Raw genomic sequence first — 14009 nt, forward strand, 5'->3', positions numbered from 1 at the left:
ACCTGGAATTGCTCCGGCCCAAGTGCTGCACCTTGCACTTGGTCTTGTTGAACCCCATTATGTCCACACAGACCCATTTCTGTCCAGCCCCTCTGGATGGCTTCCCTTCCCTCCAATGTACTGACTGCACCACTCAGCTTGGTGTCATCCTCACTTGCTGAGGGTGCACTCGGTTCCACCATCTATGTCACTGATGAAGATGTTGAAGAGCACCGGTCCCAAGACTGACCCTTGAGGGACACCACTCGTGACCAGCCTCCACCCAGACACAGAACTGTCGATCACTACCCTTTGGCTGTGACCAGCCAACCAGTTCCTAATCCACTGAACAGTCCATCTTTCAAATCCACACCTCTCCAATTTAGAGAGAAGGATGTGGTGATGGACCATGGAAAATGCTTCACAGAAGTCCAAGCAGACGACATCTGTTGCCCTTCCCCTGTCCACCGATGCTGTCACTCCATGATAGGAGACCAGCAAATCAGTCAGGCAAGATCTGCCCTTGGTGAAGCCATGCTGGCTGTCTTGGATCACCTCTTTGTCTCATATGTGCTTTAATATAGTAACCAGGAGGATCTGGTCCACAATCTTTCCAGGCACAGGTGAGGCTCACTGGCTTATAGTTCCCTGGGACATCCTTTCTACCTTTCTTGTGCAAGTAATGTTTCCTTTTTTCCAGTCACTGGGGACTTCAAATGGTCTGTCAAACTAAGTTATATGAATTCTAAATAATTTGTCATTGCAAAATGCTAAAGTTATGCTCCATATTTATTCTTGTCTTTATGGAATAGATGTCTAATGTTAGCTGTCTTTTATATTTTGTAACATTGTTTAGATTTTAGCTTATTTTAGAGAATATGCCATGCAATGGGAAATGCTAGACTTGATTGTGCATCCTGTCTTATGTGAGAGCAATATTTTTCATAGTTCTTTATCTATGTAGATGATTAGATCAAAAAGTATTCTTGTTTTCTGGCTTGGAGGTGCACAGTGCTAGCAAATCTGGCTGCTGGCTACAGAAATACCTTTCACTGTTTCCTCTTTTAAATTCAAGCTAAATAACAATAAAAAGATAATTTATTTTTCTCTTCTGGCATTTGTTCTACCATAGGCACTACCTTATTTTTGAACTGCTGCCGTTAGTTGTCCCAGGTGTATTCTCCCAGCAAAATAGAGATTTATTAATATAAAGGCAAATTTAGAATGGAAATGTGTTTTCTTTAAATGGTCTTTAACTTCTGAATTCGGGGAAGGTGAAAGGAATGTAGCTTCATATAAAAATAAAATATGTATATATAATATAATATATATAATTAATGTATTTAAAATATATTAATATATGAATAAAAAGTGGCTGACAACTGCTGTGAAATCTGTTTAAACATGAGGGACTGAAATTATCTCCACACTGATTTAACAGTGGAAAGAAAAGGACTGATCTCTTGAGACTTCAACAAGCTCGAGCTAACTTTTGAAGTCCATATTGAAAATAGGTCTTACCCTTCTTTGACTTTGAACTGTGTTGAAACTGTTACAAGAATAACTTTGGATCAAAAGATTCAGAAGCAAACTTTACATTTCAGGGGATTAAGAGTTGGATTGAGATATTGGTTGTGTTCCATTTCTGGTAGTGTTCACTATCTTGATTTTATTTTATTTTTTATAATATGGTCGTATAGCTTTACAGGTATGAGTATTGTATTTAAAACATACAAAACTAAATAAAGAAAGTTGATGGGTTGAGTGAGACACTTTTCTCAACCGATCTTTGTGGCATCTTTGAAACAGATCAGTTGATCATGTAAGTTTATCAGCAGTGTTGTCTTCATCAAAGAGTTGTACAAATAACCAACTTCTTGCCAGCTCACTTTTTGCATATAATTCATATCGTTTCTACACTTACAGTTTGTATTTGGTAACTATTTGATGACTTCACATCATAAACATTACATAAATCTATGCTGATTAGGAGTTAGGTACCAAATATAAGCAATTAATTGGGGAAATTTGTATCTTAATGGGGAAATTTGTATCTTAACAGTGTACTCAGTTTTATAGTGTGAAAGTATTTAGACCAAAACTACACGTTGCCATCTGTAAAAAGATCCATATTGTAGGAAATAGATTTGGCTTTTCCTCTTTGAGTGTGTATGCCTGAGCCAATTCCTGCCATTCTTATCTCAGAACTCTAAACAAAAGCTGTAAACTAGTTGGAAAACCTTTTAATTGGAGTTCATTAGTGCATGCTATTTCAGCATTTAAATGATAGGTTTATGTATTCTTTCAGTGGTAGTTCCGAGAGCTATGTAATTAAGAATAGCATGCATGTGAATGACATAGAAATTTAATTCTATTCAACTGGAAATAAGCTTAAATATTTGTAATGTTTTAGTGTATCAGCAAACAGGAAGTAAATTTGAGAACCTTTCACCTGAATTAGGTAAGTGGATAAGTATACTTGCTGGAATTAGATGTAGTGATTTGCACTATCCATCGTACAATAACAATACTTAATAAAATATTTTTTTTTGCAAAATTAAGATATTTTATTTTACTATATTTTTGAGCTCAATGTATTACATCAGGAATTGATGTCCTGGGAGTAGTAAAAATAGGTTGTAAGAAGCTACCTTCACTTGCCAAAATAACTGTCATATCTAACAAGAGCAGCAATAAAGTAGATGATAAAATAATGAAAGTCAGAATGAAAAAATGAAACTAAAAGACAGTGCCTAAGTCATATGACGGATTTAGATAAATTCAGCACAAGATTTATGTGACTAAACAAGCAGGATCAAAAAAATCTCAAGGAAGTTAGATTTTTCCCTTGCAATTTTCTTAAGGGCCTGCTGCATATTTCAGTTGACTTCAGATGCAGGGAATAGCTATTATTGTGCTGGAGTAAACTTAGTTTTTTTAGAAAGAATTTCCTAAACTTCAGAGGAAAGCCATCTATCCCTAGGCAAATGATGTCAGTGATGAATTGGTTTTTTTTTTGTTTTTTGTTTTTTTAAAGAAAAATCGGTCAGTTGTGGCTTTCAGTGTTTGTAGTGCATGCTTTAAGAAAACCTGACTGTGAAGGAGATTTATTTCCTAAATTAGGCGTACAGTACACACTACAGAACATGTCAATTTTGCGTAAAGGAGTTTCCTTCCTTCAGTGTGTGTGAGGATCTGTGTGTGTTTGTTTTCATGTGAGTTTTTTTCTCAGAAAATGTAGGGATTGAATGCAGATGTTCCGACTCTTCATATCTCAAATGAGACTTAGAGATAACAGGAAAGCAGTTTAAGGAATTCACATGGAATTCTGGATATGAACTTCAAATAAAAGAGCCTTTATATCAGTATTTATCACTTTCTGTGAGATCCTGCTTCAACAAGTCATTGATGGCATTTTTTTACAGGATGTTGTCTGATTCCATGGCTGAATTTATTTCAATTCTGCAGATGCTCATCACTAGGTCAAACATTTGACTTCATGGGAAGAGTAGACTTGTCATTGAGGGTTTACTAATTGTGATTTTTTGAAAGCAATTCTAATCACTATTTCCTTAAGCTGTTTGACTATTGCTTTGTTAAAATGTTTGCATTTTTCAGTCAAACGTTATCCTGGTTGCATCAGAGGTGCTGAGTAACTGCATTAACCTTTGTGAGCTCTGGCAATAGAAGGGAAAACAAAAGTCAATAAATGCCTTCCACAGCACTGATGATTTCTGAAGGGCACCAAGAGTGGTGGTTATGAGCTGTGGGAGATAATTTTGTCAGCTACATCTTTCTCTTCAAATTACCTACTGCCACTTTAGTATCACCTAAGTATATTTTAAATCAATTGTCTTCTAATGGTACATGCTATTTGGGTTGGCATGTGCTTCTGTTGTTGACAGATTCAACAGTGTGTTTCCCACTGTTACCTCTATATATAGAGAACTTAAAATCACTCTTCATTTTCCTGTACTTGATGTTAACTATTGACTATCCAAACACTGCCTGCTTCTAGAAAAGTAGGATTTGTTTGAGCATTTGGGCTATTAAATTTCCTGTGACCTCAGGTTACTTCTGAACATTCTGGCTGACAGAAGTAAGCCTTTAAGGCTATATAACATGAGTCTGGTAGAGATAAACATGTGGGTGTTTTAATATTTACTTGAATTATGCAGTGTTAGTGAGAATCTGGGGTGAAAAGATACTTTTGGCCCTCTTATTAGATGTGGTGTCTAAATATCTGGCTCTTGATGGCTGCTTGGCTTACTGTTGCAAGCTTTCTGCCCACTTCAGAGACCGTGGAAGAGACACTCTCCAGAGAATTCCTCAGAGAGTGATGAGCTTCTGCTGTGCTGGCCAGGAACTGTATAACTACTTGTTCAACACTAAGCCAGAATATCAGCCCTGCTGAAATTTGTGGTCTATTAGCTCCGGCTCAGTGATGGGCAAATAATGGTCAAGACACTTAGGAGTGACCTGATAACCACTGCTGCCCCTTGTTTGCAGAACAACTTAAGAATTAAGGTTCCTAGATGATATAACAAAAGGATGAAACTGTCCTTGTATGGAAGTTAAATTCAGTCTAAACAGTAATGTTGTGATCTGGTCCTGCTGCTCATTGCATTTTCCTTTCCTCTCCCCTTCTATTTTTATGGCTGCACACATAGCACTCCTTGAAGGGTAGTTAGGTTCATAACATTGTTGTGTATAAACAACATTAGAGTCTGATGAACGAAATAAATTGATCTAGAAGTTAAATATTTAATTCAACATTCTACATCTATATCTATATTCTATATATATCTATATTCTATATCTATATTCTATGTATCATTCAATATTCTGCTAGATATTCCGAAATATACTAAATACTGCAATTAGTCAGTACTTTCAACGACATTTCAAGGCTTCCATTTACTTTTCCTGTTTTTGATCCACTGATGAGAACAGACTTTAACCCAAAGGCTAAAAATATCAAAACTTCCTTTAATTTCACTGTAATTGATCTCTTATCCATCCAAAGACCCTTTGATTTGCTATTCTCTATGATGAGGATGATGATGATGATTTTCTGGATGGTGATCCATTTCTGTGGTTCGGTAAAAGGGCTGTACTTGATTTTCATCTTTGAAAGTGGTGGAGATTTTTACTTCCCATAGACTGTATAGCATGTGCCTAACAGGAAAGGAGAAATTTGATCTATTTGAAGTTCAGTTTATTGGTGTTGTCAGCCATCAGTCTTGATAATATCTTATTCCCACCTTTTGTGCAAATGTAACAATATTAATATTTTGCAGTCTCTTTGAAGTGTTGCAAAATCAATTGCAAAAATGTCAGAATTTCCATAGGAAGATAACCTTCCTCTTAACAGAATCAGGGGAAAAAAACAAACTGATGGTGATTAAAGTGTCAGGATATAATTGCATTTTCTTCCAAATAAACTATCAACTTCCCATAAATAATTAAAACAAACCATGTTCCTCAAGATGCAACAGTTCAGTAGCTGTGATTAAAAAGTACTAGGAGACATTATTATTTGTTTTTAATGATAAATTTTCTCTTATTGACAGATTGTCCAACTTTATTACCTTACTGCTCTTGGAGGTATTTATATGTATATATTTTTCAGTTTCCTGGGAAAGCATAACTCATTTCACATACTGTAATGGGTTATATGCTCCATAATGATTTCACAGGTGACCTCTGAAAGATCACACTTGTAAATTTAGAAAGATCACAAATGCGAATTTAGACTTAGGAATGATAATTACATTTGTTAAGGCTTTGGCAGTGTCCTAAGAGCCATAATATGGCTACCTGGTGCTCTGATGTATATTTAAGAGTCTATTTCTGTGTTCTTCTTCATTCTTGACTAACAGTTTACTAGGTGGCTTAGTAAGATTTCAGTATTAATAAACAACATAAAACACCAGAAGTCATAGAGATCAAAATGTAGGCATAGTAGTGAATGATTTTCTATTCACTGATGATGATGAAGCAAAAAACAAGTAAAAATAGATGGCTCATCTTAGTGAAGACAAGGGTATTTTCTGGGACTGTCTGGTTGCGTTTTTCTTAAACTTCAAGCTATCCGTATTAGACACAATAAACAATGGATATCACAATGTCATTCTTATGTTCACTTTCAGGGTAGAAGCACAATTTAAAAAATGTTATCACTTTTTCACAAATCACTGTTCAGTGTGATTAAATTTTATTTTCTCCAGGACAGCACTTCTTTTTAACTCCTCTGGACTGGTTGCACAATTTGTTTTTCCTTTATAAGTAGAAGCTTAAACATGAATCTTAGATTCACATTTTTCCTCAATACATCCTCTCAACTGATAAAATCTCTTGAGCAGGCACAAATTAAATGAAAAATGAGTAAAATAGTTTGTAAAACACATGGTTAGCAAAAATTGTCATTAGTTGGTTTCTGTAAAATAAATTTTAAACACTGTATGTGTTTTTACCAATGAATAGGGACCTAGTAAGTCTGGTTAAGTCAGAAATGTACTGTTCACGCTTTGTTGAGATCCAGGGTCTAAAAATTTAAGAGTAACATCAAAATAGATTATTATTATTATTATTATTATTATTATTATTATTATTATTATTATTATTATTATTATTATTATTATTATTATTATTATTATTATTATATAATTATTATATTAGGCTGTACTGTAGTGCCCAGTATTACATGACTCTGTCCACTTGAAGGAATGGAGTTTTAGATACTGGGATACTTCTTAATATTTGAGAAATGTAGGTGCCTTTGCAATTGGGCAGCAGTTGAGGATCAGTGGTTGATATCATTGTTTTGGCTATAAGCCACGTAAGTCACATAATTATATACATATTCCTTTGAAATTAAAGCTGATCAAGTTGGAAGAGGATGAGTTGCAGATGAATATCGAGCACTAGAGTTGGAATGAAGTGAAAATAGGCTTAAAATATAATATAATAATTCAGCTCATGTGAGAAGAAAGTCAAATCTTTATACTGTTATTCTTAACCACATTTGTTACTTTTGGAAGACTAATTAGTTTACTGGACATAGTTCTGTTAACAAAGCAACTGTTACATGTTAAATGGGAGTTTCACAGAAAAACCACTATTTAGATATCCAGAATTATAGAAGTATGTAAGAGTTTGAGGGATGAGTTATTTTACTTCTTTTTTTCTTTGTTTTTTTGGCCAGATGTAGATATGTAATTGATAGGTTCCTAAGCTTGGTGTAAAGTGGTCCTGTGTAAATTAAACAGTCACTCAGTTATTTTTAAAACTAGCAAATGAGACAAGCATGTTCAAAAACCTTCCTATAACAAAGCTGTTGCCTTCCACTTCCAAATCTAAAGAGCACACATGCATACTTGAGATAGTGCTTAATCACTGTATGCTTAACATCTTTTCACAGTGGTGAGATAAACTGGTTGTCCACTTTGGAAACTTCTAATTTCATTAAGTTTTTGGAAAGTCAAGTTGGATGCAAGTGATTAGTAAAGAGCATATGATAGAGATGACTTTTCTATTTCTTTATCCCAATTTGAATGTAATATCATGGTAACATCTGCTCTTCTGATTTCCTTTGAGCATAAATGTTTTCTGAGCATTAATATTTTACTAAAAATATATAAAAAAATCACAGCTGATGAACAACACCTAATGCAATCCTGAATGATCACACTGAAGACCTGAAAAGAAAATAAACATTCATTTTACTCTCGGACCTGATCTTCTTGCTAAAAGAGATGCAACAGTATGTTAATCTGATGAATTTTATATTGTTCTTTTCTTCATATATGTACAGTTCTGTATTTTCATAGACAGCCTGATCTATGTTTTGTAAAGCCTAGCAAGCTTTTGGATCTTGCATAAAAGATCCTGTTTATGTCTAAAGACGTGTTTCTGTAAGATGAGTGTCTGCGGTTCATTGACAAACAATGTTTTACAAATCTTCATTATCAGAAATAAAAATTGTAAAGACCAGAAGAACTCAACTATTCAGTAACACTGATTTACTGTATGCTAATCTCACCAAATCTCCAGGGTGTGTAGGAGGCTGTAAAAACGGAAGCAACTTGCATCCTGCTATCCAGGTCAACTAATAAAGTCTAATCCTTACTGGAAAAAAGATGATGTTTCAGAACTGAAATTTTCCTTAGAAGGCTTATTTTATTCCATATTTGGACTTGAGGGAAAATGGCAAAGAGCTGAAAGAAACTGTTGTGTTAATACGAACATATTACTGAAAACAAAGAAAACACTAGACTGGGAAACTTGTCCAGTTGCACCAAAATTCTATCTATCTATATCTATCTATCTATCTATCTATCTATCTATCTATCTATCTATCTATCTATCTATCTATCTATCTATCTATCGTCTATCTATCTATCTATCTATCTATCATCTATCATCTATCTATCTATTTATGTATATGTCATGGACTCAGATCTAGAAATTACTCCATGTCATCTCAACCACCATTCGGCCATCATATTATTTTTACTCAACTTCCATTAGTCTTGTTTTCTCTAATCCAGGTGGTACCTTCATCAATTTTGTCTTCATTAATCTCTCTTCTTTCACCCTGAGCCATCCTTAAGTCTCTTAACCCTCTTTTACTCCAAATCAAAGGCTTGATGTTAGCTGTAGCTTTTGTTCTCCAGAATTCAAAAGGATCCAAGTTGGCAACTTGTGGAAACATTTAGTTCCTTCCCAGCTTCAGAGTGTCAGTGTGAATATTCAAGGAGTTTCTCATGTAACTAAAATATTTTAATGCTTGTGTTTATGGAATTCTCCAGATCCTCAGAAAGCAACAGGTTCTGGGAATTTTTGAATGGATTAAGCAGAAGTGGATGAGAGGAACAAATGTTTTCAGATTCAAAAGGTTCACATAACTTCAGATCTACTGAACATGCTCAGCAGCATAGAATGCTTCAAGGGAAGAGTTAATGGACTAATTCTTATTACCCATCCATTTACTGTCAAACAGTCTTGTGCCAGAATTTTTTTAGTCTGAGATGTTAAAGAATTGTACTGCTGCTTAACAGAGAACTGAATTTACTGGGATTTATATATTGATTGAACAAGACCTGTTCATGACAAGTCTGATACAAGTTTATGAATGGAATGAAAGAGAAGACTGAACTTTTTCTACCTTCTGACCAGAAAAGATGGAATGGCTGCCCACTAGAAGCTTTGTGTTTCAAATGAGAGTAAATCCAGAGCTATTACAGTGAACTTGTTTGTCCTTGTAGCAGTGGTCTGCACACAGATGTACAACATCAGAACATAGAGAGATGTCTGATTGGATAACTGTGGTTCCCTTTCCTTGGGTACGTGTAGGATGAAGCCACCTACCACTACAGAACCTTCAAGATGAGGGCCAAACATAACTGGCAGAAATATAGTGTTTATATTTTTTATAGTGTTTTTAAAGTTTTAATATTCTCAACTAGTGAAAAAGATCAGATAACAAACCTGTGAATTCAAAGATTGATGCTCTTTTTTACTTGCACATCTATATTTTTGTGATACAATTAATTGGTAGTAGAAATCTTCCAGGTCTCTTGTTTACTGTTTTAAAAGGTAGTGTGTCAATATCTGCTTGGCTGAGCTCAGTTTCTGGAGGGTGTCTTGGCTTGGATGTTTCTGCAAACATAACACAACCACTTCACTGGTGACAACAGTGTGGTAAAGCAAACTTTGTATGCTGCCTAAAGTGCAGTCTGAAATCCTGTGCCCTTTGGAAGCTTGGGTATTTGAATTAAATTTTCTAACTGAGTAGTGTTTTAGTCCATTAATCTTTTGTTTGGAAGCATATAGCATTATCACCACCCACTACAAAAGCCAGCAATCAGACTACTCAGAAAGACAGTTATGCTTCCAATATGAGAGACTTAAAGATTTATCCATCCTGCATTAGCTGAGTGGGCCACTACAGCAGCAGGAGTCACAGGATCAGAGAGTGAGCAAGCAGGATGGAGTGAGGAATTTACCTATGCATCTGGAAAAAAAACAAAAACAAAAACACCAAATAGGCTGAGCATCTAATTTGTTCTTGTTTTCACAGGTTAAGTGATATTGGCATAAAAAAAACAGTTTTCAGTTTATAGCACCTATGTTTGTCCTAACAGGCCCTGTGTGTACATAGATTCAGTGAAGTGTTTAATGGAGGAGCTCTTCTGCACTCGGATTAAGCATGTTTCTCAGCTGTGACTGTAAATAAGGTCCATTATTTTCTAAACAGGCTTGAAATTTATAAATACAACAAACACCCAAGATGAAGTGTATTATCTCTTTCATTTCCTACACCAGCTTTTCACCTTAGTAATCTTCTTTCCCTCTAACTTCTTTTTATCATTTTTATGTGATTTCCACACACAAAGGCTGCACTGTATATAGCTTTCTTGTTATGCTCTAATGTTCAGAGGTTTGTGAAACTGTTTCAGAAGATGTGACTATACAGGAACTTTGAAGTCTTGCACAGAATAAAAAGAGTTCCAATGCTATTACAAGTGCTGATATTTTGATGAAGTGATGCGTTTTTTGATCCAAACAAGCTGTTCTGCAGGCTGTGAATCTGAGATGTGAATTTATACTTCAGAATGCTTACCCCTTCCTAAATCAGTGTGACTGCACAATAAGTTTTAAACTAGCTTTCTTTGTGTCTATGTGTTTTGCTTTGTGTTCTGCCGATGAAGGACACTTTCTAAACTAGCATATGTTGTAGCACTATGTGACTGATCTGCATGGGTTACCAGAGTCTTAATCTGACTGTAAAAAACAATCTTAAAAGTTGTATACTAAAAGGCTGAAGTCTAATACTTAGAGCACTTTCCAGATAAATGTGTAATGTACATCTTAAGGTGCTAACCATAGTTATTAAATTAAAAAAAAGAAAAAAGAAAAAAGATTAATTCCTCAAAGACAATTTATCCAATCTTGAAAATCAGCATTCTAGCCATCGAGTCATAAGAATTACATTTTTCATATATTTATTTTCATCTAGGTCATTTTCAGAGCTCATTTCTCAGTTACTTCCCACACCTTTTTATCATTTTAGCAGAACACGCAACCAGTAATTTTTATCCACGCTCTTTCCCTTTTATTGAGGCCGCACCTCGAGTGCTGCATTCAGTTTTGTGCCCCTCACTGCAAGAAAGACACTGAGGCCCTGGGGCGTGTTCAAAGAAGGGCAACAAAACCGGTGAGGGATCTGGAGCACAAGCCGTATGAGGAGAGGCTGAGGGAGCTGGGATTGCTCATTCTGGAGAAGAGGAGGTTCAGGGAAGACCTTATTGCACTCTATAGCTAACAGAAGGGAGGTTGTGGTGAGCTGGGGGTCGGCCTCTTCTCTCGTGTGGCTACTGATAGGACCAGAGGGAATGGCTTCAATCTGCGCCAGGGGAGGTTCAGGCTGAATGTTAGGAAATACTACTACTCTGAAAGAGTGGTCAGGCACTGGAATAGGCTGCCCAGGGAGGCGGTGGAGTCACAGACCCTGGAGGTGTTCAAGGTACGTTTGGACGTTATGTTGAGGCACATGGTTTAGTGAGAACTATTGGTGATGGGTGAATGGTTGGACTGGATGATCTTACAGGTCTTTTCCAACCGTGGTGATTCTGTGATTCTGTAAATAAGGCTGGGACTTAATTAGTGGGTCTTAAAGGCCACAGCATCTTCTGGTTTAGAAGCAAATAAAAGTTCTCTGAAATATACAGCAATAAATGTAGATGTTCAATTGAAACTTTCAGCTATTTCTGATCAAATTAAGTATTCCCCCTCACCCCTTGGTACTGTAATACAACATTATTTTCTATTAATTTTTGAAATACATTCTTTTGTGAACTGTGGTCATGCACATATCTTGCTTCTTCTGTTTCTAACTCTGATCTCACCAGGTTGTCCAAATAAATAACTTTAATTCATGTAAAGACCTGATCAGATTGAGGTAGGTTCACTCCCTCTGTTCATTCTTTGTTTTATATTTTCAAATTAATCACTCGGAGAACTCCATTCAACACATTAGCTGCTGTCTAGCATAACATTTACTTAAAGCACATTGAGGCTAGAGATGCTCATGCTGCTTAGTTAAACTACCACAGTCAAAGTTATAATGGAAAGTAAAAGGACTAAAGGGACTATTGTTGCCTTTAACCATTTTGGATTATTAAAATATCTGTTAGTATTTCTCAGTTCATTTTAATAAGTTGAGTGGTCTGAAAGCAGTTTATTTTTATTTGTGTTTAGCTCATGCTTATACATATATAGAATACTTACTGAACCTACATAGTAGTTTTTTGGCTGTTTGAACATAATTGTTAATTAGTTTCTCTGCTTAAATTCCTACAAGCTGAACAGTAGTTGATGAGAAACAATGCTAAAAACATCAAATCTTGAGACTATTTCATAAACACAGTCATTTAACTTAAATTAGATTCTACATCAATAGAGACAAATCAATTCCTTAATGCCATGTTATTGTGAATTTCAATAGCATGTTCTGTATTTAGAAATACTACAGGATTCATATGTATTCATGTAGGAAGGAAAGAATTGGAAATTGTATGGGAAGACAAGATGCACATGGATCTTTACAAAAACAGAGGTGTCAACTGACCTAGCCCTGCAGATACAGAACAAGGTCTGGTATTGTGCCAATACTCTGCAGTAATCTTTTAGTGTTTTGCAGAAATAAATGAAATGCCTCATTTTTCTCACATTCAAAATCTGAATTGTTTATATTGAACATTGAGCTGAGAACAGAGTTTTACAGTGCAGCGTGTCTTATTAGTTAATCATAGGGGATTGCAATTGAGTATTGAGCATATTTCCTCAAAAAATAAGAACAGTACTTACCTGTTGTAGAGTTTAATTGAATGCTTATTTATTATTCAGAAAGATATCTCTTCTCTCTAGAAAAAACACTGGTTGAAATTTAAAAGATATCTTCTCTGTTATCAGAGAATAGCACACGTGGTGGTCTCTCAGTCAGGAGCAGCTGTTCTGCCTTCTTAAGTGTGAACCACACTGATTTTCCTGGGAAGAAAAGGAAAAAAGGGAATTCTTGCTATTCTGCTGTATTGATGCTTAGGGATCTCATTCTGAATGGAGAAGTTTCTGCGTTTAAGAAAAGAGAAATGAAAACTGTATGTTGTGATTGCTGCATGCCCAGTAGCTTTGACAGCATGGGACTTTGCAAAATGCAAATAATATGAAAGCCATCTCCAGGGAATGTGTTTTTGTCCAGGTGATGATGTATTACCTCCAAACTGACAGTGATCTCAGGTATGCCTGCTAAAATCCGTGGAGCAGAATGGTGTGTGCAAAAAACCTGGAGTTTTCTCATAAATCTCTGAATCACTAGGAATCCTAATTTTCTACTACATCCTCTAACCAACCTTGCACAGAGAATGCCTGAGATTTTTCTTAATCTTAGGACAGACATAGAAATTATTCTTTTTCTTTCCAACAGTTTTTTTTTTGAGCTAAGATGGAACTGTGCAGCTCAAAATCTAAATATAACCTGAATCTGAGGTCTAAAACTTCATTTGATGGGATCTAAGGGAGATGGTTCTACTTTCATGGGAAAAATGATAGTTATTTGATATAAGGTGGAATATTTGAGTTCCAAGAAAATAATACTTCTCTGTTAGATGAATGCAATAGAAAGCAGGTTGAAGATGCACATGTTAGCAGTACAGCACAGTTTGAGAAAGTATTGCCATCTCTCACTATGTTTTTGGATGCACAAGACTGGTTTGGAGAGTTTGCAGTAAAATGTAAGGCCTCATACACTTTTCACTTTCCTTCAGCTGCTCTCGTTCTTTGCAAACTTGTTTTGTGTGAGCTGCATTTCACAGGGGACAAAAAGCTTATCACTGCAATAAATTAGTTTTTTCTGATGGACTGCTGTGGAGGTTTTTTTGCCTGGGGACACCGTTTCATTCATCAGTTGGCTGAGTTCCTAAATTCCGCATCTTCCACTGGAGCTTGTTTTATGGGGGCAGATAGTT

This window comes from Cyrtonyx montezumae, unplaced genomic scaffold, assembly GCF_038088225.1.
Source record: "Cyrtonyx montezumae isolate F1298 unplaced genomic scaffold, pur_monq_1.0 scaffold_2, whole genome shotgun sequence".
NCBI classification, from domain to species: Eukaryota; Metazoa; Chordata; class Aves; order Galliformes; family Odontophoridae; genus Cyrtonyx; species Cyrtonyx montezumae.